We start from the raw sequence: 25,752 nt of genomic DNA on the forward strand, positions 1-25,752 counted from the left end.
TGAATGTTGACAGCTTTCCTGTTTTCCTTTGTTTTTTTTCCATGGATGATCTTTAAAGTTGCTTGTCCAGTTGGCTGTCTGCAGTCTCCCGGGAAGAGGAAGGAGACAAGCTTATAATGATGAGGAGTAATGGTGGGACATAATTATATTTGTTATTTGCATCACTGGAGCCCTAATTAATTCAACTCACTAATGGGAGGAACAAAACTGTCTGTTTTTGTGAGCTGCATTGCTCTTTGGGTTGTTCTTCACAGCAGTATGCACATCCAGTTTTGTTATCTGACTGGTTTCTTATCCTTTCTCCGTCCTGATGCCGCAGTAACATATTAACGTTATGCTTATTCCTCTGTCACCACTTGACTTCTTTGTGTTCTTTTCTACTGTTCTGCCTTCCCACTCAGCCTCACAGTGCTTTTCACTCTCTGCCTGACCTTAGGCCTTTTGACATTGCATCTTTCAACAGAAATTGACAACCCTGAAGGCAGTCCATTCAGTCTTGTGCTTGGCTTGAAATCTTTAATTCAATAAATGTGCTGAAATAAAAAAATAGGCTCAGAAAAGCACTGTCGTAACGATATATTGTAGATTCCATTCCAAGTATGTCTAACCCCAAAATAATATGTGGATTTTAAGTCTGATTAATAGGGCTTTGTTACAAAGGCTGCAAGCCCTATGTGGCCAAACAGTATATGAACAGTACCCACAAATATATTGTAAACCAGACATGCCACAAAAACTACTTTGGATACTTTTTTTTTAATTATTCCAAGAATAAATGGAATTAAAAGTGATGATAATAATATAATAGTAATAGAAGTACACGCACCAAAGAACTGAAGATAGAGAACGTCTTTGCTTACGTCTTACTTAAAGCTAATGTTGTTTCTCATATTGCTTTTTTCATGTATTTATTTCCTTAGTGCAAACTTTCTAACCACTCAAAAGCTGCAGCATAATGCTTGTTGAGGAATGAATTTATCTCCAGACTACAGTACCCACATGTTTAACATGCAGCTTTCAAACCAAGTCTATGTGGACTGAGATAAAACTCGAAACTATCCTTACAATTTGTGTCTGTGTGTGTTTGTAGAAAGCACGGCATTGCCATACAGACGTTCTATTGGCAATAGCCTGGGTCATTGTCCTTCATCGAGCTTATGCAGTACTTTTTACACCATACAGAGGGAAACTTTGGCTGCCATTCTTCAAAAAAATGGAAATGAAAATAGCAGCCGTGCCCCCGTAAGTCATCCTGTGGGAAGAAAAGTGACTCCTCTTGTGTGAGATTGATGCGCTAAATCAGATTGCAGACGCCTGCTGCTCCTCTTACCTGAAGGTGCTCACGGAGGACCATCATTCACACTGGAGTGCAAGCGCTTTGATATTCTGTGTACCTTCCTTTGGCTTTTCAGCTTTGTGTGCGTGTGTGTTTTTTGTGTTTGATCTCAGTAGTGCGGTAGACAAACATAGCGCTGAGAGGTGTATTCAGTAGTTGCGTTCGTATAACACGGGCAGGCACATTTACTTTTAAGACTTGTCCACTCACCTTGACATGCTTCTCCCATTTAGTTTGAGGTTCAGATTGAGAAACTGTGTTCTGTCAGGTCTTTCAAGGTCACCTGCCTAGGGCTCACTCATTTAAGTGAGTCTTAGGCCAGCTGGTCCGCTATTCTATAAAATCACAGAGCAACAACTGGAGTGTGCTCCTGAGTAGCCTGCTGTAAACACACGCTCCCTGAGGTTGTGTTGTCAACCCTCTTCAGATTTAATAACAACTCCAGGCTGGTTAGGCAGATGCAAGAAAAGTTAATTCCTTTTCTTTTTTTCTTAAATATGTGTTTTATTATTTGAATGAGTTTGTTTGCATGGGACATTTCAATTTATTGGCTTGAGTAAAAACGAGGTAAGGAATACAAACCTGACTCACTTTTTTTTTTTTTTTTTTTACAGATATTTGACCTGCCCAGCCAGCAGCACAGTCTGTGTCCTTTCCTAATTCTCACCCTCCTCAGAAAGGTAAGATTTCCTTTTTCACCTGTAGCACCTCCACCTTCCATCTCCTACGACAGTCTGTTAAACTTGCAGCAAAATAAAATGTAGAGCTTCTAATTTCCTAGGTGGTTTCAGTAGCTCGCCTCCTTTAGCATCTCCTGTGTAATATTCTGTTTATTAAACAAAGACTTCGAAGCTTTTACCTCACATAAATCTGCATTTCTTAAATGTCATCAACTCCATGCCCAGAGCTGATTGCAATCCAGATGCAACAACAAGGCTGATAATCTTTTCCAGCTTACAGTAGAAACTGAAAGTCGTGAGGTTGAATCTATGTGTAACTGAAGGGGCCACACTGATAACTCCCTCCTGCACCTTGCTTCAAAGAGAATCCCAGCTTAAAGGGGCTAACTAAAATTAGCCAGGCAACAGATAACCTGTGCCTTGAGATCAAAGAGAGGCTGAACTGTCAGGCTCTTTGGCGGCGCCTGTGGTGGCAGAGCTTTAAAAGGAGGAATGCAGAGAGACACAGAGATGGGCAGAAAGTGAAGTAGGCTCCAGAGCTATTCATGCAAGGGGATGAGTGTTCAGGAGATCCAGTATCGACATGTAAAGTTCCACAGCAGGAGATCGTTCATGGAGGTTTTGGACTGAAGGGTCAAGGTTTTGTGGGTTGCACATCACGCTCTTCTCAGACAGTGCATCTGCTACGCAGAAGTCTGAGCATCCTGGCTTTGCATTCAGCAGGGTCTTTGATCACATGTGTTCATATGTTTGTAACTGAGTGGGAGACAGCTTTATTCTAGAGTAATGCTGCTCTGTACTCTGCCACGTCCTCAGATTGTTTCTGGAAGCGTTTCCATTACCAGGAGGATGTGTATATATTTCATGGAACTAACATCCATTATTATTGTATTGTATATACAGAAGACTGTGTGTGTGTGTGTGTGTGTGTGTGTGTGTGTGTGTGTGTGTGTGTGTGTGTGTGTGTGTGTGTGTGTGTGTGTGTGTGTGTGAGAGAGAGAGAGAGAGAGAGAGAGAGACTGAATGATGTACCCTGCAGCTAGCAGTTCATTAAGTTGCATCAATGGATAAGCACAGCACATCTTACAACCTGCCATCCTGAGGGGATCTAGTCCTTTGGTTCCCTATGAGTGTTAGTGGGTTTGCACCTTAGATACCACACTGGAGTAGTGCTGCACACACGTACGTGTATGTGTGTGTTTGTGTGAGGAGTGTTATTGTTAGCCTCCCTGTTCTTCTCATTGGAACATACTGACTTGATATCCTGCCTGTCAACCATTTACATATTTATCTCCATAGTCAAACAGCGCCACATGCACCCGTGGCCACCGGAGACCTTGTGTCTTTAATTGGCTATTGATTGACTCTGGAAGACGATATATCACAACAAGGTTGAGCGAGTGGGAGTTAGCAGACACGTTGAGCGTGGAGGTGATGGTGCTACTCCGACTGTCAAATCTGTGACTGCATTATTTATACGTCTCTCATATTTATTTATATAGTAAGGATCGGTGATGCAATGCACAATAGAAAGATGGAAATACAGACTCCCTCTTGGACACAGTTTATTTGCATAGGTCGGTGTACATTGGTTCTGTTTAGAAGAATGGAGTACGTGAGCAGAGTCACTGTATATACTCAGAAAGGATGAGGTTTTCGTTTAACTCACTGAAAGCCTTCATTTATTTTTTATGTATGTGCAACTGTTTGCATGTGTGTGCTTGTGTTTCATGTTATATTGTAGAACACGCTGTTAATGTGATATAATGATCCACTCTGTAACACGAATATAAATGGGAAAAACTGCAAATGCTTTAGTTTTCACCTGACAGCTGATATTACACGGCCTTCACTTTCACTTTCTCACGCTTTCCCTGCAATTCTGTATTAAAGCCCATTAGAATAATAGCGAGGATGAGTGAGTTCTAATTTTTCTGGTCATTTATGCTCGAGTGCAGCCAGATCTGGAAACTAATCACAGGCTTGCAAAAAAAAAGAAAAACTGCAAAAAGAAAAAAAATCCAAAAACTTTTCAATTCAATTTTAGTGACATAAATACACAAACTAATGCTAACTTCAGATTAAGATTCAATGTTTATGTGCTGATGTTATAATGATGTTTACATATGTAATACACGTTAAAGCTGGTATAGACAACAAAAGTCCATTATGGCTAAAGTACGTTGTCACGGGAGACGTTGACCAATTGCAGATCTTTTCAAATCAGAACAGGACTCTGTTTTCAAACCACACGCCCCCCACTTGTAGAGCTCTACCAAAAAGGTAAATGGCACTAGAGCATAAGGTTTCAGTCACTATTCAAGCCACAGTGTCCGTTCCAAATAAAAGCTATTGTCGACTCCTACCTTGTCAGTAGGACTCCGGCATGTTTTGATTTGGCAAAGTTTTACACTGGATGCTCTTCCTGACACAACCCCAGATGGATTTGTGTCTCTGTGTGGTTCAGGTCCAACCCATCACTTGCTAAGCAAATCTGTAAACCTCTATACTAAGATGTCAGTCACAAAGGTTAAAGAGCCACCCTGTCACATAAACAGATACACCATTTCCTGGTTGTTTCTCCAACCTGTTTACTTTGTTTGGCTGGTTCATCTATCCAGACTGCTTAATATATCCACCCAAAAGAGCCATGGGAATCCATCGCTCTGTCATCCTGCAGCCATGCTGCTCCTGTAGGCCAGGTATTGCATCCTAGGAATGTCCCCTCCTGCTGTGCTGCAAACATCCAGGTCCTGTTCCTGCAAATGCCATCCGATTCAAACAGGCTTTGATGCTGTCCTTGCACATGAATGCTTGTGTGCGTCGAGTGTGTGTACATTGCTCTGTGAATGCTGACAGGCTGCCAGCTTGGGTATTGATCTGCAGCCGTTCCGGCTGGGGCCCAAAGGCCAGGCCGTATCATCTGTCAGTCACTGAGAAGGGCATTACAGCCGTACTGATCTTAGATCACAAATCCCACTCAAAGATAGAGAGGAGAAGGGGGTGGTGATGACGGCGGGCGTGACAGTGAGAGAAGAACGGCAGGAAGACGGTAAAATTGTGATATAAGAGATATGAATGTGACTGTGTGTGTGTCTGTTGCCATTTCTGTTCTGTGTTAAGGCTGCCCTCAATTCACTCCTCCACAGTCTTTGTTGGTTGAGACAAACAGATCTTCTTTAATGACCCGTGGGTGAAGACGAGCCTAAGCTCCTGACCTTTTCACCTTTGCGACCACCCACATGCTTTATCCATCCACACGCACACTTTGTCGCTGTCTCACCAAAGTGTCAGCACAATTACACAGTGCTCAGAGCACAGCACTGATACACCTCGACTAATTTACATGCACTTCAATAGCCATATACACATAATACACATTTACTTATTGCCCCAGGGACAAATAATAAACCATAATTATGTGTGGAAGATATCACAGCTGTGTTCATAATGGCTGTAAAATGACTTCAAAGGTTACAATATCAGTTGAGAGATAAGGGTGTGTATTAAGCTCATTTTTGTGTCTTTTTCTTTCATAAGACTTTAAGTCCCTGCGCTGTTTTGATCTTTTCCTAAATTCTGTTTTCTGTGGTTCCCTCCGTGTTCGCTTGCCGCTGGTATAAAATCTATCCATTATAATCGTGACTCGGATTAGTTTTGATTTCAAGTTGTCTGAAAGGCACCGAGCCCTGTGTGGGTTTTGTTTTGTAAGAGATAGACATCGCTGATTGTATTGACGAAATCCAAGGTCGCCACAACTAGTCTTGCATGACTCCGCTCCACCGTGCAACTTCACGGTGATTATTCCATTACTCTAAATCTTCTAAATCTGTTCCCACCACACATTTAGCACGCTGATGGGTCTCTGTGTGCCTTCAGTTTAAACGTTTCATGACAGCAGCCTAAGAATGTGGGAGCTGCTGCAACTCGTAAAGCAGGAGTGCCCATAATGGATAGACAGAGGCCCATTTGGATTTGTTTATCTGTTACCTTTTTATCCCTTTTAATGGACAATTGACCCGTCTCTGCACCGTCATAGTGCATTTTGTGCTGTGCTCAGCTGATGAATGTAAATCAGTGTTTAAATGTTGATATCTTTGCACAATCACTTTAATTTTGGTAAGCTGCTGTGTGGCTGCGTTACAAGAGATACTAGTTCCATTTGAGCTGGCACGTTATTCTTAATGAAGTAAAGCTTTTTCTAGAAATCACGGTGTTTAAAATTTTATTAGTTGGCAGGTTAATTTTATTCTAAACTACAAATACAAATTTTATTTGTCACATACACAGTACAACATATAGTGAACATGCAGTGAAATGCTTGACCTGAACTGAACTGAACTGTGGACAGGGAAACGTTCAAGAAATACGATCCGTTCGGCACTGCTAAAACTTCAGCAAACAATCATCATGTTGTGGAATCCTTAAGCGTAATGCTTTTTACTGTTGTGATATCAATTATGAACTAACCCATTCCAAAATGTCAATGTATGCCCAAACTGCCCAAACTGACATTTATCAAGTGCCTCTGTGGTGTGATATCAACTTTGAGCTGACTAAATATTTAAAGGTGGTTTGATGAAGAGCTAACAGGCTTTAAATGCATCCATCCATCCATGCATCCAGGGCAGGGCAGGGTCTGGGGACTGGGTCTATCCCAGTTTCCATCAGGTGAGAGGCAAAGTACGCCCTGGACAGTTGGCCAGTCTGTCGCTGGGCTGACAAGACTTTAAATTCAACAGTTTTTAGTCCTATTGCCAGATTTATCAAACACCTATGCAGTCTTCCTCTGCAAACATTTATGAAGGAATGTTTTTCCCGAAGAGCTCGCTGAATTCGATTGTGCTGTCAGTTCATGAAATGTCTTCCCTCCTACTAGATATTCTACAGTCAAGTGTGAGTGGCATCATTGCAAAGTGGAAGTGTTTAAGAAACACAGAAACTCAGCCATGAAGTCAAAGACCACACAGAGTTATAGCACTGAGACACTGGCTGCTAAGACACATAGTATGAGAAATTTTCCAACAGTCTGCTGACTCAGTAACTGCCGAATCTCAAACCTCCTGTGGCATTAACATCAGCTCAGAACTGTGTGCTGCAAGCTTCAAAGCGTGGCTGAACAGCTCTGTAGATGTCATATGAAGGTGACCCACCACTTTTGCCTGTACGCTGTGGGGTTTGTTTTTTTTTGGTGCTTTCCTGTTATATATTTTGTTTCCCCCCCTAACGTGGAAGCTGGTCAACAAAACGAACGAAGGATCTGTTGAACTTTAGTTCAGTTTTGGAAGATTAAGGTGTTTTGCATGACTCATTGTTTTCCATAGCTCATGTAAATGATTTTTCAAGTGATGGATGTGGCTGTATACTGTAATTCAATATATTCCTACTGTATACGCCATCCTAATAACACTTCATGAGACAACTGAATGTGCATTAGCCTGCATGCCTATAATCACACGGAGTTTGTATTTTATATTCTTTGCACCTAGTTTAGTTTACATATCATCTCATGGCAGTCTATAATTCTTGTTTCCTGCTGTTCTACCTAATCATCTAATTAGCTGTAATAAAGGATGTGCTGTGTATCTGCAAAATAATTCTTCCAGATAACATCTGTGCTTTTGCGGGGGAAAAAAAAAAAAAGAATAACGAAAGGTCGATTTCTTTTGAAGCATATAACACATTTACACACAGAGTTACTGAATCAAAACCAGCTCTCGCTGGGAGATATCGACTGAAAACAATCCTAAAATGAGCTAGAACATTTTGTAAGAGCTTCACTAACCACTGAGGGATCAACAGAGATGACACAAATAGTCTTATTTGTTACAGACACACATGAGCATTGATTGAAGAGCACAATATACCTTATAACATTATTTAAAACCCACTGAAGCTTTTTTGGGGGGACACATCGAACAGAGTGAAAATCAAGATTTTTATTTCTCCATCACTGAGTATGATTTTTACACTTCATCACAATTTGGTTTTATAATGTGCTTGCTCATAAAATGTGTTTGAAAAAACATGTGGGTTGAATAGAGACCAGTTTTTAGGAGGCATCTCTAAAGCAATTAGTCGAGCAACATCTTGATACAGAAGCAAGCAGATCAACTCATTAGTGAAAAAATATCACAAAAGCAAGTGCTTGAAACAAGCTAATTCAAATTTAAAGTAAAAAAGTGAAAATCTTTCATCTTGGTTTTATCCCACTTCTCTTAAGCAAAATATATATCAAGACCTAATCTATCAGAGCTAGGCAACTGAGAGATTATAACTGGAAACCTAATTAGTTGCAGTTGATATAACATCAGCTCGATGTGGAGCTAAAATCAGTATCAGCACCATGAAGCCCTGTGCAGGAAAAGAAGCGAATGGGAGGAAAAAGGAGACAGTCATCAGATCTTCCAAATGAAACCTTCTCAGAGTGCAACCTGTTCCTCATTTGTCCAAATGTGTGTTGATGTTTTCCTCCTAATAGACATCATTAAGAAACAGCGTTTTCTTTAATACTGTAATGATGACTGCTTATCTACTCCTGTGTTCCTCTGTGCCACATTAAAAGTCGATCTCACTATGGCACAGAGGGCTTTATATGACTTTATAGACGACTGTATATGGCAGTGCAGAGGAGTAGCTGTGTGTGTTTGTGAAAGAGGAGGAGGAGAAATTTCATGGTGTCCAAACAGATCTGTGTGTCACCATGGTGAGGTGACGGGGCAGTCGCCACGGAGTCTGTGTGTATGTGCGCGCGTGTGTGTGTGATGCAGAGTGGTGTTTAATGGCTGGAAGGTTGAGTAAGGATTAATGTGAGATTTCAACCCAATGAGCCAGGGTATTTTTTTTCTGGCCTTGACAGGCATGGCCTCTGTCAAGGCCTAATGGCATGTGTGTGTATTTGTGTGTGTCTGCTAGAACATGTGACCATTCATCCTTTACAATATGATTCATGTCACTTCCCTGTAGCTGCGGGCCAGTCTACATGAAAAGCTTTTACTCCATGTTCCTTTTCCTTCCTGTTTCCTTTCCGGATTGTCATATCCACCCTAATCCTTTGACAATAGAAACCATATTCATAAATTTATCCTTTTGCTGGCACAAGCATCATCATTGTATCTAAATGTAATATTCAGTTTAGCTGATATAATCTTTTTTTTATCAAATTCCATCCTGGAGAGAATGTTGACACTGTCCTGATTTGATATGCTGAAATTCTTTTAAACAACAGATTATGTGGTGTTATAGGTCTATGTCTGGTTTAATCTCTCCCTGCTTTGGAACTGTCTTTGTGCGTGTGCGTGTGCGTGTGCGTGTGTGTGTGTGCGTGTGCGTGTGTGTGTGTGTGTGTGTGTTGGGGTAGATTTGGAGCTACCGTGCTCTGAATCCCAGAGGGCTTCATACAGCACATGCAGATAGGCAGATGGGATGTTTTTAGTGATCCTGTTGAATATCATCACTAATGCCAGGGATGATCTGAGATCAGGGGTAACCTTTCACCTCAGAACCAGTCTGCGACAAAAGGAGGCTGACCTGGTTACTGTATTAGTTGTATTTAAAGGAAGCACATGACAGTCTATATAACTTGAGTGCTGTTATGAGTAGAAGATGTCCTCCTGGAGTTAGCAAATACATATTTAGTACCTATTGAAAGTGTTTTCCCTACAAGAAGATTCATAATTAATTTTGTTTTTTAAGTATTCTTACTTATTTCATTATATAGTAAAGGCATTTATACTTGGGCTGGAAGAAGATTAATGGTTACGACAAAATTTTATGGTTAAAGTTAGAGAAAGAAATGCAGGAGTCACAGTTATTGCTTGCAGCATCATTTCAGAGACACATCAGTTGCATATTCACCCATACTGCACAAACTGATGCAAAGATGAATCTGCAGGAGTTGCAAGTTTATAATCTTGAGCAGAAAATCTGTGTTATCCTGAGGCCAAATATGATCCCGATAAATTATGAACGAGTCAGCGGCTGAGCTACCCAAAACACGCAAAAACACTGTTTGGTATGTCTGCTTCTTGCTATCTTACAGGTAATTTTTACACAGCTGGTAAATTGGCTATTGAACGTCTACAAATGTGATTTGTAGTTATTTATGTTTTTTAAATACTGCAAGAGTAAAGTAATCAAGTCCTTATGCCAAGGCTGGAAATTAGGGGTCTGTTTTGGAGGTTGGTGCAGGACCATCATATAGAATACGGATGTGTTTCCTCAGGATATGGTATATCCCCGTCTAATGCCTGATATTGGCCTACACAGAGTCACAGACTCTCTTCCAAGTATGACTCGTAGGTAGGGATGGGTACCGGTATCCGGTGCCATCATGGCACCGGTTCTGTCATAAACGGTAGTAACCAGACCGAAAAGCAGCGCACATTTTGGTGCTTTATTTCGGTGCTTTTTTTTCCTGAGCTGTGATACACTTTAGATTCCAGCCAATCATTTTACGTTTCCGAGGATAGTAGGCGGGCCCGGGTATGTAGGTTCTTTTAGAGCAGAGCTACAGATTAAAAATGCCCAAAGCGAAGCGGTCAAAGTCTGGCTGTACTTCACAGCAAAATATGCAAACTCAGCAGCAACAAGTGCTTTAAGCTGATACTGTGATACTGTCAAAGGAGGTAACACCTCGAAACTGATGAAACACCTGGAGACGTATAGCATTTTGTTAAAAGCCGAGAAATGCGCCGTATTTGATAGCTTGCTGTGAGACCTCACACCGAGCACATCTACTGCGGGTGTGGTGCCTGTTATCGGACCCGGAGTTAGCAACATCCCCCAAAAACACGAAGAGCAGAGTCCTGGCCCCTAGCCCTGTCAGTGTAGCAGAAATGATGAGGATGATGATGCAGCAGCAGCCGTTCTTCTCTGCGTGAGTAGCTTAATGTTGTTCGTGTGTAATTTACGTTGAGTACGCTAACTGCGTTATTACATTAATGCATGTAAGGTGAACTAGCAAACACCGACGTAGTTACATGCGGCTGTCTTCTTGTTTAATGGCAGATACTCCCTTCACCCTGGCCAAAAAGGCTAAAAGGACCAAAGAAAAAGTGGAAAACAGTTAAACATGAGAGGTTTTTGGACAAAGTTTGTGTTTTTTTTTCCATTGTTTAAGCACTGCTTCCAGCCAAGAGTGATGCCATATATGCCCCATAGCTGCAGAAAAGGCTAACATTGTTATCTTTTTACAAAAAACAGCTGAACATGAGAGGTTTTTGGACAAAGTTTGTGTTCTCCATTCTTTAAGCACCGGTTCGAGCACCGTTTAAGCACCGGCACCGGTTTGGCACCGGTATCGGATCAAACCTAAACGTTACCCATCCCTACTCGTGTCTGTCAGGCTCGTTCGGCTGTAGGGATTTTCTCTCTGTTTATGAAAAAGGAGATTATCTTCAATGTTTGCTTTGTGTCTTCTGTCGCTGCCCATTAGCCGCTGCAGTATATAAACATGTTTATATTACAGAACATATGAATTATGTTTTGTATGTTTTTACGTCTCTTCTGGCCCCATGAGAGAGAAAACAGCGATGAGGCTAAGGTATGATGCTTGTCCCTAGCAAGGCTTATTTTGTCTGAAGATCATCTACTACCCAAGCCTTAAGAGGATTACAGCGTTATGACACTGAAGTGGAAGCAAAGTTATTATATCCTTCTGACAACAAACCTTCATTCCTCCACATAAGCAGACTACGAGCGCCTATGCATTACTGAGCACATATGTCACAAGAACCCGGTGCTTACGGTTCACCGCAGCCTCACCTTGCCTGTGATGTTTGATTTACGATCCATCTAAACTGATTTCCGTGCTGTGCAATCAGTGCTAGTCATGTGTTTAGCATTCTTTATGGGATATTTTGTTATTTAGATTTACGATGAAGCCACTGTTCCAAAGCCACCGCTCCATCTCTCCAGTGCACAACACATGAAGGTTCTTCTACCTCGTGTGTTTCTGTCACCTCTGTGTCCAACGCGCACACAGATACATTTGTTTGTGTTCGTGCAACCTTAGAGAGAAAAACAGGGAAGGTTTTTTAAAGGGATATTAAAAAATGGTAGTGCACAAGTAAAAATGAATTGAAAAATGAAAGAGGCACGAGAAGGACAACCAGGTGGTGAGTTTGAGACTTTCCTCTACGTTTTGTGTACATGTCTGTACTCCAAATTGCCACGAGCTGCTACATAAATTGGAATGGAAACCACAGCTGGCCGTGATAAATCCCCTCTGATTTCTTTGTGGGAGAAGTTAGGAGGGGGGGATTTTTTTTTAAATCATACATTGCAGTTTTCCATGTGGACTTATAAGTTTCTACTTTCATATAACACCATTATTTGGCTCATGGCTTTCGAAAAAAAAGGGTAGGGTGGGGAGAGGGGGAAAAAAACCCCGGAATTTCTATAAATAATGGTTTGGTTTCTCCTTGGCAACCTTCGAGGCTGAGCACCTGGCATGTAGCACACCCTAAAGTGTCTTTAGAATTTATCTGGTCCTGCACCCAACAGTATTCATCACAATGTAAAACACTGTGCCTCTGCAATACATCATAATCGGGCCACAGGGCCACCGTAAATCAAAAGTACAATGCCCTTGACGTCTGCACTTGGCCCATAAAACAGCATTTTTCTCTTCGTGCCCAGTGGATGGTGTGAGATCCGTGCTGACCATCCTGTGTGTGTGCGTGCATGTTTGGATGTGCCGTGTCTATATGGGAAGCTATAGGGAGTTTTGAGTGGAGTCCTGGATAATAAGCCCGCATTGTCTGTGTCTACATCTGTCTGAAACCTGACTGAACAGTGATTTATGATCTCTACCGGCTCAGTGACTTTAGTCCAGATTCGGTCTGTGAGCTGTACAGTCAGTTATACTCTTCTACCAGGAGTATTTACATGTCACAGTTTCTGCCAGTATATTTTAAGCCTGGTGGTCTGTTAGGCCAAAGCCGACCCCCCATGCCAGGTCTGTGCTCCAGGGATTTTACATTTTTTAAACTGTTAAATCAGCTGAGCTATACAAGTAAGAACCAGGCAAATGTTATGAGTGAACATTGTTTTTTTCCTGCTCAGTTATGTCCACAAATCAAGGTTGGCTAAATCATTTATATCCATATGTAAACAAAGTTGAATATGATTCAGTGCTTTCCTGCCGCTGTAAATATAAACACATTACTTTCCAACATCACAAGTTGGAAATGACTCCCTTTCCTCCCTTCACACAGAAGGAGAAAGCGAACCTATAACAGGCCTCTTCTGTCTGTGCCACCACGCCACACAGTTAGCACTGTTATAGTGGCTGTATAGTGCTGAATGAGTCATGTGCGACATTAAATTCTGCCGCAGCTCCTCTGGCAGAAACCTTTCAGGCGGTCAGATGTGTCTGTGATATTTAAATTGACGAGGCACGTGAGCAGATGTGTGCCAAATTCATTTTTGATGCAGGATGAGGGATTCATTTTAGCAGAAGTCTATTGCTGTATTAGCATTTAAGAGTGTAGAGAAAATGAATTTAACTTTTCGATTGACTTAACAGCAGGAAAACGATGGTGGTGGTCACATGTGTCCAGCTGGTTTCCACATATGTGCCTGTGCCTGCTGCACATCTAAGAGCAATTTATTCTCATCTTCTTTAATTTCCTGTTCTGTTTAAATATCTTGACTGAAATTTATAGTTTATGAATTCATGTTTTAGCACAGCAGGGCTTTTACCTTTAAGGAGAGTCAAAAGGTTTGGTTCTTTTGCGCTGTTTAACGAAACAGGAAGCATGAGTTAATTTTAAAACACACACAAAACGGAATATTCTCAGTATGCCGTGTCATTTGTATGCTTGGCGAGAGTTTGTTCTCTCTCTGGGGATTACAGAATAACTTCCACTAAACTCCTGTAGTTGTTGTCAGCCTGCTGAATAGCCCACAGAAGTACAAGCAGCTGAAAATCTGCAACAAGCAGAGGGTGCAGGAGCTTTGGCAGTGGATTAAACACAAAGCCTTGGGCACGCGGAATAAACTGCTCTAAATTGATTTGGGCCATGCTGTTTTTACTGAGAATGTTGCTAATTGCTTTTCATTAATGCAGTTCCATTGCCTATGTACTTGGTAATAGTTCAATAAACCTCTTTTAGACACAATGCTGATTCATTCGCTTAAAAATGCTGTTAGTAGTACCAGTTAAGAGGGTGTGTACACATTCAGCTGGTATAGCACTTCACTGATTCCAAGGTTGATTGTGCTGTTTTTGGCGTAAATACCCCGTGCTTTAGCAGCAGTGCAGAGACATCAGTACAGGCAGAACTAAGAGGGGAAATCAGCTAGTTCACAGGGATAGCTGTTCGCTAACAACACTTGGATTTGGACCTCAGAAAAGAACATTTTCAGATTGATTTTTAAGGTTATTTTGAGAAGGATTGTTCCAAAGCACCAACATTTAACTATTAAACACAGATATAATACTGTCTGTTCGGCTTCTCATTCATAAAAATGTTTCAGACGACCACATAAAAGTTTAGCTGTTGTAAATCTGGGTGTGAAAACAAATTTAGCGTCAAGTGTGTTTTACCAATTGGAAAAATGAAAAACAGAGTGAGGGCTGCATCATTAAAGCAACGATGTGCTGTGACGGAAATAAAAGGGGAATAACAGACAGTGTTCAGCAGGGGATTTTACACTGCTGGGAACTACACAGCACGATCACCTGCAGTGTTGTGTGGAAAAACTGTAAGGCAGCGATTTGAGTGAGAAGATTATCTTGGAACAACAGAAGTGCTGAAGTTTGCCTGTCAATAAAATAGTGCATTGGTATGCGTTGATTATAAAGATGCGGGTGATTTGAGTAGGGCTGATTTTGGAGCTTTGTGTTTAATTTATTCCTGTAATTATTTGGTGAAGGCTGCGAGGAATATTATCTGTCTTTGCAGAAATGTTGTTGGGAAAACTAATTTTGACCTGATAATGGCATTAAATGTTCACCTAAAGCAGTGCAGGTCTTCTTAATGAGGGCCCTCAATCTACCTAATACTTGTAAAAACACTCAAAACGTCACGGTGGCACTCGAGGGAAACCAGATCTCTCCTCACAGGATTGATCCTCTGAGGACCATGAATGGCTGTAAAAGTTTAATGGCAAAACCTCAAATATTTGTTAAGCTATACTAGTGTATGCCATGAAAATCCAAGCAGGAGAAGGCGACCGTGGCTCAGGAGTTGGGAGTTCGCCTTGTTCGCCTTGTAATCGGAAGGTTGCTGGTTCGAGCCCCGGCTCGGACAGTCTTGTGTCGTTGTGTCCTTGGGCAAGACACTTCACCTACCGCCTACTGGTGTTGGCCAGAAGGGCCGATGGCGCAATATGGCAGCCTCGCTTCTGTCAGTCTGCCCCAGGGCAGCTGTGGCTACAACTGTAGCTTGCCTCCACCAGTTTGTGGATGACTGGGTGTGTAAAGCGCTTTGGGGTCCCTAGGCGGGACTAGTAAAAGCGCTATACAAATACAGGCCATTTACCATTACTGGCATGAACAAGTCTCAAGCTTAACTCTCTAAATATGAGTTGACATCAAGCATGACCTGTGACTTCTTGGATATATGTGATTACATACATCCAAACAACCAGTCAGGTATTAGCTAGAGCAAAATGTAACCCCTTAGAAAATGGAGGTAAAATATCTAACATGTAGTTATTGCCGTATCAGAAATGCAATGTCAAAGAAACTTGTCAAAACTTTATATGTTGACAATTTAGAGATGTAGTATATCTATTGTATAATCTAGGGCTGCACAGTGAATGAATCCCAATCTTGGTTTCCCATTACTAAATGAGCATGATCTAGAGATGTTTACAGTGCATGCCAAAAGCAAATCAAGCTCTCTTTAAATCAGGAGTGTTTGTCTGCATGTGTCGACTGTTCTGTTCTGTTTTCTTTGTATCATTGTGGGGTCTTTACCTTAGAATACAAAGCACACTGGGACAACTGTTGTTTTGATTTGGTGCTATATAAATAAAACTGAATTGAATTGAAATGAATTGTTCCCTGCACTGTGCACCGTTACGTTTCCTGGATGTCATCTAAGTAAAACTACGTTAAACGATACATATACAACAAAATTCAGATGTCGGGCTCAGCAGAAGGTGAAGAGCTGATCCCTCAAAATGGATCATCATCCGTTGTTTGGAAATACTTTGATTGGATTGGGAAGCGATGTTACCCATGAAGAAATCATAGATAAAGAAGTCATGCATGTCTGTACCACCAAGCAGCACCACTAACTTATTTATCTGCAGGAAAAGACACTACAGACTGCAGTATAGTTAATACATGAAGGCCAAGAAAAACAGTGCAAATCATCCAACAACTCAGACATCCATGAACCTGAGCCTCATCGTTGTGTTCATTCAGCTCACAAAGATGATGCAGTTGCATTCTCTTTGCCCAAAGACGTCTGTCCACTAAATACAGCGACCATTAAATGTTTCAGGATAATTGTCAACATACTGAACAACAGAGATGTTTTTCACGACGCACAGGTGTAAAGATCTGTGTTGTGTGTAAAAGGAGAAGGCTAACGCAGCTGCAAAGTAGTTTACTACAAATTTTATTCACATCACTCATGCAGGTATAAGTGATGCATGTGATGAAACACTTTTAATGGTCATTTATTTAGAGAAAAATAGAGTCATTTGTTTTAAAATATTCCTCATTAAAATGAGCATTTTACTTGGACAGATTGTACCTGGCTTCTTCTAACAGTCCTTCTCTGGGCATCGATTAAACCTCTAAAAACTCATCTCTCTTCATCAAAATAACATATTTAGTGATTTCTTTTCTCATAAAATTAATCCCTTGGCCTAAATGTAACTCTGCAATCTTCATTTAGCATTGCAAGGATCTATAAAAAATGAAATGTGAAAATTAACTGACACGTTCTCTGGCTGAACAGTTTTGCTAAGAAGATAAAGGAAAACTATTCTTCACTTTTTAAAACAGGAGGAGGTATCATTCTGTCAGAGGAGAGAAAAGGACATAGAAAGGCCTCCTAGGTCTAAAACTATCAAATAAAGCTTTTATAAGGATTAACACCTGTCAGGAAGCCTTTTATCCACAGTAATTTAGTAATTATATATATTAAATATTGATATTTTTATTCTATTGACAGTACACAGCAAACCTTGGTCCCTGAGGTCATGTGACCAGGGCTTGCTTGCTGTCCAGCACACGAGGCTGAAAATAAAAGGCGACAAAGCTTTTGGAACTGTGGCCCCCAGATTGTGGAACTCTCTCCCTTTGAGCCTGATATCTGTGGACTCAGTGGTCGCTTTTAAAAAAACAGCTAAAAACCCATCTTTTTAAACTTGCTTTTAGTTGATTTTTATTTTTAGGTTTTAGCTTCTTTGAAGCACTTTGTGATTTTTATCTTGAAAGGTGCTATATAAATAAAGTTTTACTTTTACTTTTACTATTCGCAAGTTAAAAATATAAAGATATCTAACTGTATTTTATATTCTGCTAGCAAATGTGAGCTGATGGATCATTTCAGGCAACAAAAAAGGCAAAACCTACAGGCTGTATTTGGAGGTGTTTCACACAGCAAAAGGACAAAAAAGGCCAAGGTCACTATATCTGTATATTACTGCTTCACATTTGGCCCAAATGCAATCATGAAAAAGCTTTTTTGCATGAACTTTGGCCTGTGAGTGCCAGCGATAGGGTTTTTAATCAGGGCACGTGATTTTATGATTACCGTCCTGACGTAGAGAGACTTGCAACAAACAGGAAAAAACAGTGCGTCTGTAATCCTCTGCATGCTCAAGCTTTATGAACAAACACTATCCTACAAGTGGTTGCAGCATGACGCTCAGTATTTATGTTTGTCGAGTGTCTTCCACGAGTAATTACTTTACTGTCTTCCACCCCAACACTGAGCTTTTGGTGGAGCTCAGAGCTCTTATGATTCCACACTGTGTTTTCTACGTTTTGACCACCCACCAGCTCCCCTCCCGCAGTAAACTCACCCCACACATACACACCTGCTCTCCTCTCAGTGCTCTCAGCAGGCCTGCTGCCAGTCTCCTCAGCAGTCAGCCAATCAGTCCCTGCTCTGTAGTTTAGATCAGACGGTGCTCCCCTCATTGGCTGACTCAGAAGCAGGCAGCCAGGCTCGCAGCAGTGTTTGGAGAGAGTGGTCCTCAATTGTTTTGTTGTAGAATCAAGCATCCTGTATTCAGGGCAGGGCTGTTTCATTAGTTTAATGCTTCACCAGGTTAGAGGCTTCATTAGCTAAATGTACCCTTTCTTCTCTAATCAGATCAGCAAAATCAGATCAGCCTGAATCATCAAACACTATTTTCGTATAGTAGATCACCTGCAGTATCAAATACTGGAAGTAGCGTGGTTCTCTGAGATTTTTTTGAAAACTCTTTCTGGGTTTCATATTCCATTTTTCCCACATCTCCCTCTTTCCCATCTTCTCATTCAAAGGTGTACAGTTATTGCTTTTCCCCCAAAAAGATTGTGCATGCCAAATATGTCAAAAATGGCTTTTTTTCTGCGCTCCTGTTCACTTTGCATTCTGTACGTCTCTACTTCTGTTTGTCAGTGTTTGTGTGTTTCCTTTTCCCTGTTTTCTCATTCATTCCTGCCCAGTGCTGCAGTCATGGCGAGGAATGAATCCACAATTTGGCTCGCAGTATTTCTCAAAGGACTCTGAGGAGAAAACTCAATCTTTGTGGTTAATTCTAAAAAGACAACTAAGGACTTGTGTGAACGTAGCCTGCAAAAGTCAGCAGATAACCATTTTCTGCATCAATCCAGGATTTTAACATCGCTGTTGGTGTTTGGTGACTGATGATTTGTGAACATTGTGCAACTAAGATGAAATGAATAACTCTATTCTGCTACCAAAAAAGGGGGGAAAGTCTTAAATTTTTATAAGCTACATCGGCTGTAGCTCTTTCTAGACCCTCTTTATCACTCTAATGTTGAGCCCATGGGTATTCTTGAACCTCTGACCTCAATTCATACTGCTTTTCTTTTCGCAGGCTGCCTTCTTCCTCTGGTGCGATGGAGGTGAAGCAAATTGATAAGATGTCCTGATAGTTAATTTGGTAATGTTGCCGGCTGTTCATTTTTGCCAGGCAAAAATGGATTTCTGAGGCTTTTTTGTTGCTGTCTTTTCACTGCACTGCCCTTAAAAATGTAGTGCAGTGTAGATTCTTCCTATTTCTTTGTCTATGAGTGTACAGCACGGCAATATTTCCATGCTTCTCCATGTCTTTCTATCAGTGTTTTTTTTTTCAGTAAATAGTAACTGATTTCACGGTAGAGGTTCAATCTAATCAGTCCAGACATTAAACTGTGTCTTATATTTCCTGCTGTCCAAGAAATAATGAATTCTTTGCAAGGCTGATGATTAAACAGAATACCTGACACACATGAGAGAGAAGCGATAGCACAGTAGCATGAACACTGCAATAAACCACATAAAAAAGGAGGAAACATTACATTCTATTTGCATAGTAATTCATTTTTGCTCTCTCTCAAAACTCACAAGTGTTTCTACTTAATCAGAAACTGATAAATAAGTAATAGGAACTAAGCCTGCTTTCTCTGCTCTTTGGGGAACTGGCATGGTTTTGAGTGCTTCATAAACCGAGTATGTTGGACTATCGTGAATTGCTATGATTTACTTTTTTGATTGTTAGTAAAATAGCCTTTTTGTTAGGGCTGCACGATTAATCGTTAGAAAATCGCGATCTCGATTCATACTTATGTGCGATCTCATTTCCAAATGACAACGATTTAAAAAAAAAAAAAAAAAGATGACGACGATTGTACCGCATTTTGATCCGGGACGTACTCTGCTTGAAAACAAGCGCTCACTCTTCCTGCGCAACAAATGACAAGGGCGGAGCCTTATACCACGTGATACAGAAGCTGTGCCGTGTGATGCTAAAATTAGCAGGGAAAAAACAACGGAGAGCACGTCAGGGATGACGAGAAAGTGACAGGAGAAAATCCGTCCCGGTCAACCACCCAAACATCAATAACGGGAACCTTACACAGCGCTTCCCTATACACGTCGAACTCCCGCAGGCACAAAGAAATTAGAGGCTATCACTTATCACCTGACCAAAGATATGGCTCCCATCAACACTGTGCAAAACGAGGGATTTAGGAAAATGATCAACACCCTAGACAAACGCTACACAGTGCCGTCCCGCAACTATTTTTCTATTGTTGCACTACCTGCTCTAAACACGCAGTGTCGAGCAACGGTGGAGACGGAATTTCAAGCAGTACAACATTTGGCAACAACAACAAAACGTGAGACATTTGTTGTTTTTATGTTTATTTATTGTTTTTATGTTCAGTCTCAACTGTTACGAAGTTGATGTGCAGTTAATAAGTGCAATAAATATTTATACTGGAAATATTTATACTGGAATTTATACTGTATACTGGAATTATTATACTGGAATTTATACTGTATACAATAAATATTTATACTGGAAAAGAAAATCGTGAGAGAATCGTGATCTCAATTCTAAGCCAAAAAATCGTGATTCTCATTTTATGCAAAATCGTGCAGCCCTACTTTTTGTACATTTTTTCATTTGTCTCATTAAAATTGACGTCTAAGTAGTTTTTGTTATGTGTCTGCCACCAGATAAACACCATATAGGAATCACATACCTTTTTTAAAAACCTTTTAAACTAAAACAATGTGACATCTTACACCATGTCATTATTTAGTTAACAAAACCCAAGTCAAAATGGAAACGCGGTATTTGAAAAGCTCTCATAGGAATAAAGATGGTAGGTAACAGCCAGCTGCTGTTAATGAAATGTGCTTGATTATCAGACAGTGTGAGCACTTCTATGAAAGCAGAAGTTTTGCTGGTCTGGAGCACTGAGGTGTCTTTTAACAAAATGCCAAGGAGGAAACACATTAAGGATGGAATTGTTATTTCCTATTAATGGTTATAAGGTCATTTCCAAACAATTTAAATACCATCATTCTACAATGATAAACATTATTCATAAGTGAAAAACATTCAAAACAGCTGTTAATCTCTCCAAAAGTAGACATCCTAACAAATTCACCCCAATGATCACAGAAAAAAAAAAACAAGAGTAACTACTCTGACTCCTTAAGGGGCAGGGATAGCTCAGTAGTTAGAGTGATCGGAAGGTCAGGGGTTCGATTCCCCTGAACAGCTACCCTGAGGTACCCCTGAGCAAGGTACCGTCCCTACACACTGCTCCCCGGGCGCCCAGTGGCTGCCCACTGCTTCACTGAGTGAATGGCCATCTAAATGTGGCAGCAGAAATAGATACTCATCAGACCAGGTAATGTTTTCCCAATCTTCCTTTGTGTAATTTTGATTAACTTATTTGAATTACAGCCTCATTTTCCTGTTCTTAGCTGACATTAGTGGCACCCATTATGGTGTTTTTCTGTAGCCCATATGCACATATGACATGTGTTTTCAGAGATGTGCTTCTGCTTAGCTTGGTTGGAACTGGTGGTTATTGGAGTTGGTTCCTGCCTTCTTATCAGCTCGAAGCAGTCTGGTCATTCTCCTCTGTCCTGTGGAATCGAGGTATGTGCATCTGCCATTCCCTGGATAATTTCTCCTTTTTTGGACCCTTCTTTGTAAATCCTAGAGATGGTTGTGCAGGAAAATCTCAGTAAATCATCAGTTTTTGAAATTCTCAGATGAGCCCATCTGGCGCCAATAACCATGCCACATTCAAAGGCACTCAAATCATCTTTCTTCCATATTCTGATGCTCAGTTTGATCTTCAGCAGGTCATCTTGACCATGTCTACGTGCCTAAATGGATTAAGTTGCTGCCATGTGATTGGCTGGTTAGTTATTTGAATTATCAAGCTGTTGAACAGACGTGCGCAATGAAGTGATTTTTTTCTCTATCTATATTTATTGACTTTAAAGGGATTTCCAAACAAATAGTTGTACTATTATCTAGTTTACTTCTTTATTGTCAAAATTGTATATTTACAGTAATACCACTGTAAGCAATAACCTATTGGTATTACTGTGGTTTCATGTTGCTTTCTGTATTTCAAAGCAATCTAGACATGCAAAAAGAAAAGTCTCCATGAATCGTAATGGTACTACACTGATATATTTTATATATCTGTATTCTTAGAATTGATTGGTTGTGATGCTTAACTCGGTGTTAATCTCCAGAGGTGAAACCAATGGGACAGTGCCAGAAAGTACAGCGTTGTCACTTTAGGCTGCCTCCAAAAGCAAGTCTGTCCCTGTCAGCTACCACTTGCTAAATAGCATTAAACAGTATTTGTATGGTTTAGATATATAATAATGCAACCATTATCCATGGGCTTTTAAGGCTTAATGGCAGGGTGCTTGATTGACAGGTGTGCTGACACAGGGTGCTGTAGTGGATTGCTGTCTGCTATAACTCACCTCCTATAATTACAGTCAATTAATTAGATCTTTACACCATATTTAGTAAATCCATCCCATTTCGGACTTCAGTTTTGGTGGGCAACATTCTACTATTTAGGACTGCACAATTAATGACATTTTAATCTTGATCGTGCAATATTGAAAAAACAAAACAAAAGCAAATCGGTACCTGACCATACGCTTACATGTACCAATCACAGGTTTTCCCTGCAAAGCGTAACTTGAAGTTTCCTCGACTAGCCTGGATGAGTACACTAGCGCTGCAGAAAGCAAACAGTTTGTTCCTCAAAACAGATAATTTCCTAAAAATGTATATATAAAGTATATAAATGTGCAGTACCTTTACCTGCACTCTTTGGGACAGAGATCTCTGCTGGAGCCTCTCACCCAGTTTGGGGGTCACTACCCCAAGTGGTCCAGTTATCACAGGGACCACTATTGCTTTCACCTTCCACATCTTCTCTAGCTCTTCTCTCAACCCTTGGCATGTTCCTTCTTCCTTATGTTTCTATCACTTGGTATAGCTATATCTATCACCACTGCCTTCTTCCTCTGCTTCTTCTCTCTCCCACACACGTCACTATAAGACTGGACTCTCACACGCACCACCACACATTTCCTATAATCCTATAATTCCTATAATTTATAATCTCTTCTGCTATTTGCACATTCTTTACTGTAAATTCCTAAGTTAATTTGTAAATTTTGTAGTAAATTGTAAATATTGTAAAACTTTTCTTCTGTCATTTAATGGTCGGGCATTGTACAGCTACAAGCATTTCACCCCCATGTCATTCTGTGTATGGTTGTGTGTGTGTGTGTGACAAATAAAATTTGAATTTGAATTTGCTTGTCCACCACTACTATGTCCTTTTGGTTAGCAATCAGTTACAGACACACCAGTTTGTCTGTCTGTAACTGAAAGTTTTAGCTTGGTCATTCTCAGCCACCCTAGGAACCATATTCTGTTTTGATCTTGGAACTCTTCCAGCCCATACCGGTGCCAAACCGGTACTTTTGAAACGGTGCCGGTGCTCAAACCGGTGCTTAAAGAATGGAGAACACAAAATTGGTCCAAAAACCTCTCATGTTCAGCTTTTTTTTCTTTGTAAAAAGATAACAATGTTAGCCTTTTCTGCAGCTATGGGGCATATATGGTAGGGCTAGGGGCCAGGGCTCTCCTCTTCGGGTTCTTGGGGGATGTTGCTAACTCCGGGTCCGATAACAGGCACCACACCCGCAGTAGATGTGCTCAGTGTGAGGTCTCGCAGCAAGCTATCAAATACGGCGCATTTCTCGGCTTTTATAAAAAACGCTATACGTCTCCAGGTGTTTCATCAGATTCGAGGTGTTACCTCCTTTGACAGTATCACAGTATCAGCTTAAAGCACTTGTTGCTGCTGAGTTTGCATATTTTGCTGTGAAGTACAGCCAGACTTTTTAATCTGTAGCTCTGCTCTAAAAGAACGTACGTACCTGGACCCGCCTACTATCCTCGGAAACGTAAAATGATTGGCTAGAATCTAAAGTGTATCACAGCTCAGGAAAAAAAAGCACCGAAATAAAGCACCGAAATGTGCGCTGCTTTTCGGTCTGGTTACTACCGTTTATGTCAGAACCGATATCGGTACCCATCCCTACTCATACGATTGTTGGGGTTCTGTCTGTTTTCTCTGTGTTAAAGGGTCTTTACCTTACAATATAAAGTGCCTTGTGGCAACTGTTGTTGTGATTTGGTGCTGTATGAATGAAATTGAATTGGAGTGGAAGGATTAAAAACCACTCATGTACATAATATCTTTTCTACACAGAGTTTGGTGAGGCCTGTCCTAAAGGAGGGAAGCGCCATCATTTTTCTTTTCTTTTTACTGCCTGGTGCAATCTTATTTCTGTCCTCCTTTGAACCAGAGTATGATAGACTAGCTCGACTCAAAGACACGCACAGTGTAGTGCTGATTCCACAGCTCTGGTGGCAAACTGTTTTCTTTGGTGTCCATGTTTAAAAGACCATCCTGTTCACATATCTTGAGTAAAGGATGGAGTAAATGAGAGCTGTGGTTTCATCCCTCTCAAACCTAGTTTTGATCATCAGCAAGATGATACGAGACAGCTTTCAGGTCACCATACAATGTGGCTCATGAGCAATAACATAAAGTCAAAACTGACACATTTTAGAAACATGAGTTTCATTTTAAATAACTAAGTTAAAAATAGCAGGAGCACATGATGAGGTCTAGCATGAAGCGGTGTCTTCCCTCCAAGCTGACCTGACCTTAGGCCTTTATCCACACCTAATCAGGTGTAGACCATAAGCAATTAGCGCCAGGCAAAACAGAAAGACTCTTGCACTGGTAATTCCAGGAGAATAGGGGTTACAGAGGGTCACAACAGTATACTATGTATATTACTCTGTATGCCTGTGTACATCTCAATACAACACCGCACTACGACAAAACAAGAGGAACCATTATGTAAAGTAGGAATGTGTCATATATTTAAAAATTGACTGCAGTGTATTTTTTTTTTTTGACACTGTAATTTTTATTGATAGTTTTGTCACAGTTTAAACATAGACATGTTTTGCATTACAGGAGAAATAACCATGCAAGCACACAGTCAAAACAAAACAGAACTAAAGCGAACAAAAGGTGTGGGTGCCAATTCTAATCAACTACCGTATGCATGCCTGCCTTTGCTCAGCAGCATACATACTCCAGCTTATATATGTACTTTTATACAGGCATGCATCAATAGATATACAGCGTCATAGACCTTAAATGTTTTGTTCGTTCATTAATTTTCCTTGGTGCCATACAATGTCCACTTCTCCCACTTAGCAACGAAAATATCTTCCTTTAATCTGAGAATGTAAGTCATTTTTTCCATTGCATAGATTTCTCCAACAATATTTAACCAGTCTTTTGATGAAGGCGGATCCAGTTTGTACCAGTTTCTTGTTATAGCTTTCTTTGCAGCTATCAATAGGATTTTTGTCAAATACAAGTCGTCGTACAGAACATACTCTCTAATATTCCCAAGATATACAGTTTTAAAATTGTGTGGTAATTGGTAGCCCAAGATATTGCCTATTACAAGACTCACGTTCTTCCAAAAATTATGCAGTTTCAGGCACTCCCAAAACACGTGCGTATGATGTGCTTCCATGTTACCACATCTTCTCCAGCATGGCAAACTGTCTTGAGTCTGTTTACTTTTGATTTTTGGTGTAATAAAGAATCGAGTAAGGTGTTTCCACCCAAATTCTCTCCAGCATCTTGAGTTAGTCGTTGTGTTC

The 25,752-nt window shown here is 40.6% G+C and overlaps 1 protein-coding gene across 2 annotated transcripts in view; it reads left to right on the top strand.

Annotated features, from left to right (window-relative positions):
* The window catches only part of tspan9a (tetraspanin 9a), a 184,458-nt gene that overhangs the window by 44,992 nt on the left and 113,714 nt on the right, over positions 1 to 25,752 (top strand). The window contains exons 2-3 of one of the 2 annotated variants that reach the window (XM_086298013.1): positions 59 to 132; positions 1,951 to 2,016. The gene's annotated coding sequence lies outside the window, so the exon portion shown is untranslated. The remainder of the gene's footprint in view (positions 1 to 58; positions 133 to 1,950; positions 2,017 to 25,752) is intronic. The other variant, XM_086298012.1, reaches the window with a different exon arrangement.

This window comes from Aulonocara sp. 'chitande type north' Nkhata Bay, linkage group LG7, assembly GCF_057382095.1.
Source record: "Aulonocara sp. 'chitande type north' Nkhata Bay isolate Kocher_YH1m ecotype deep benthic linkage group LG7, A_spYH_male_GT1.1, whole genome shotgun sequence".
Classification (NCBI taxonomy): domain Eukaryota; kingdom Metazoa; phylum Chordata; class Actinopteri; order Cichliformes; family Cichlidae; genus Aulonocara; species Aulonocara sp. 'chitande type north' Nkhata Bay.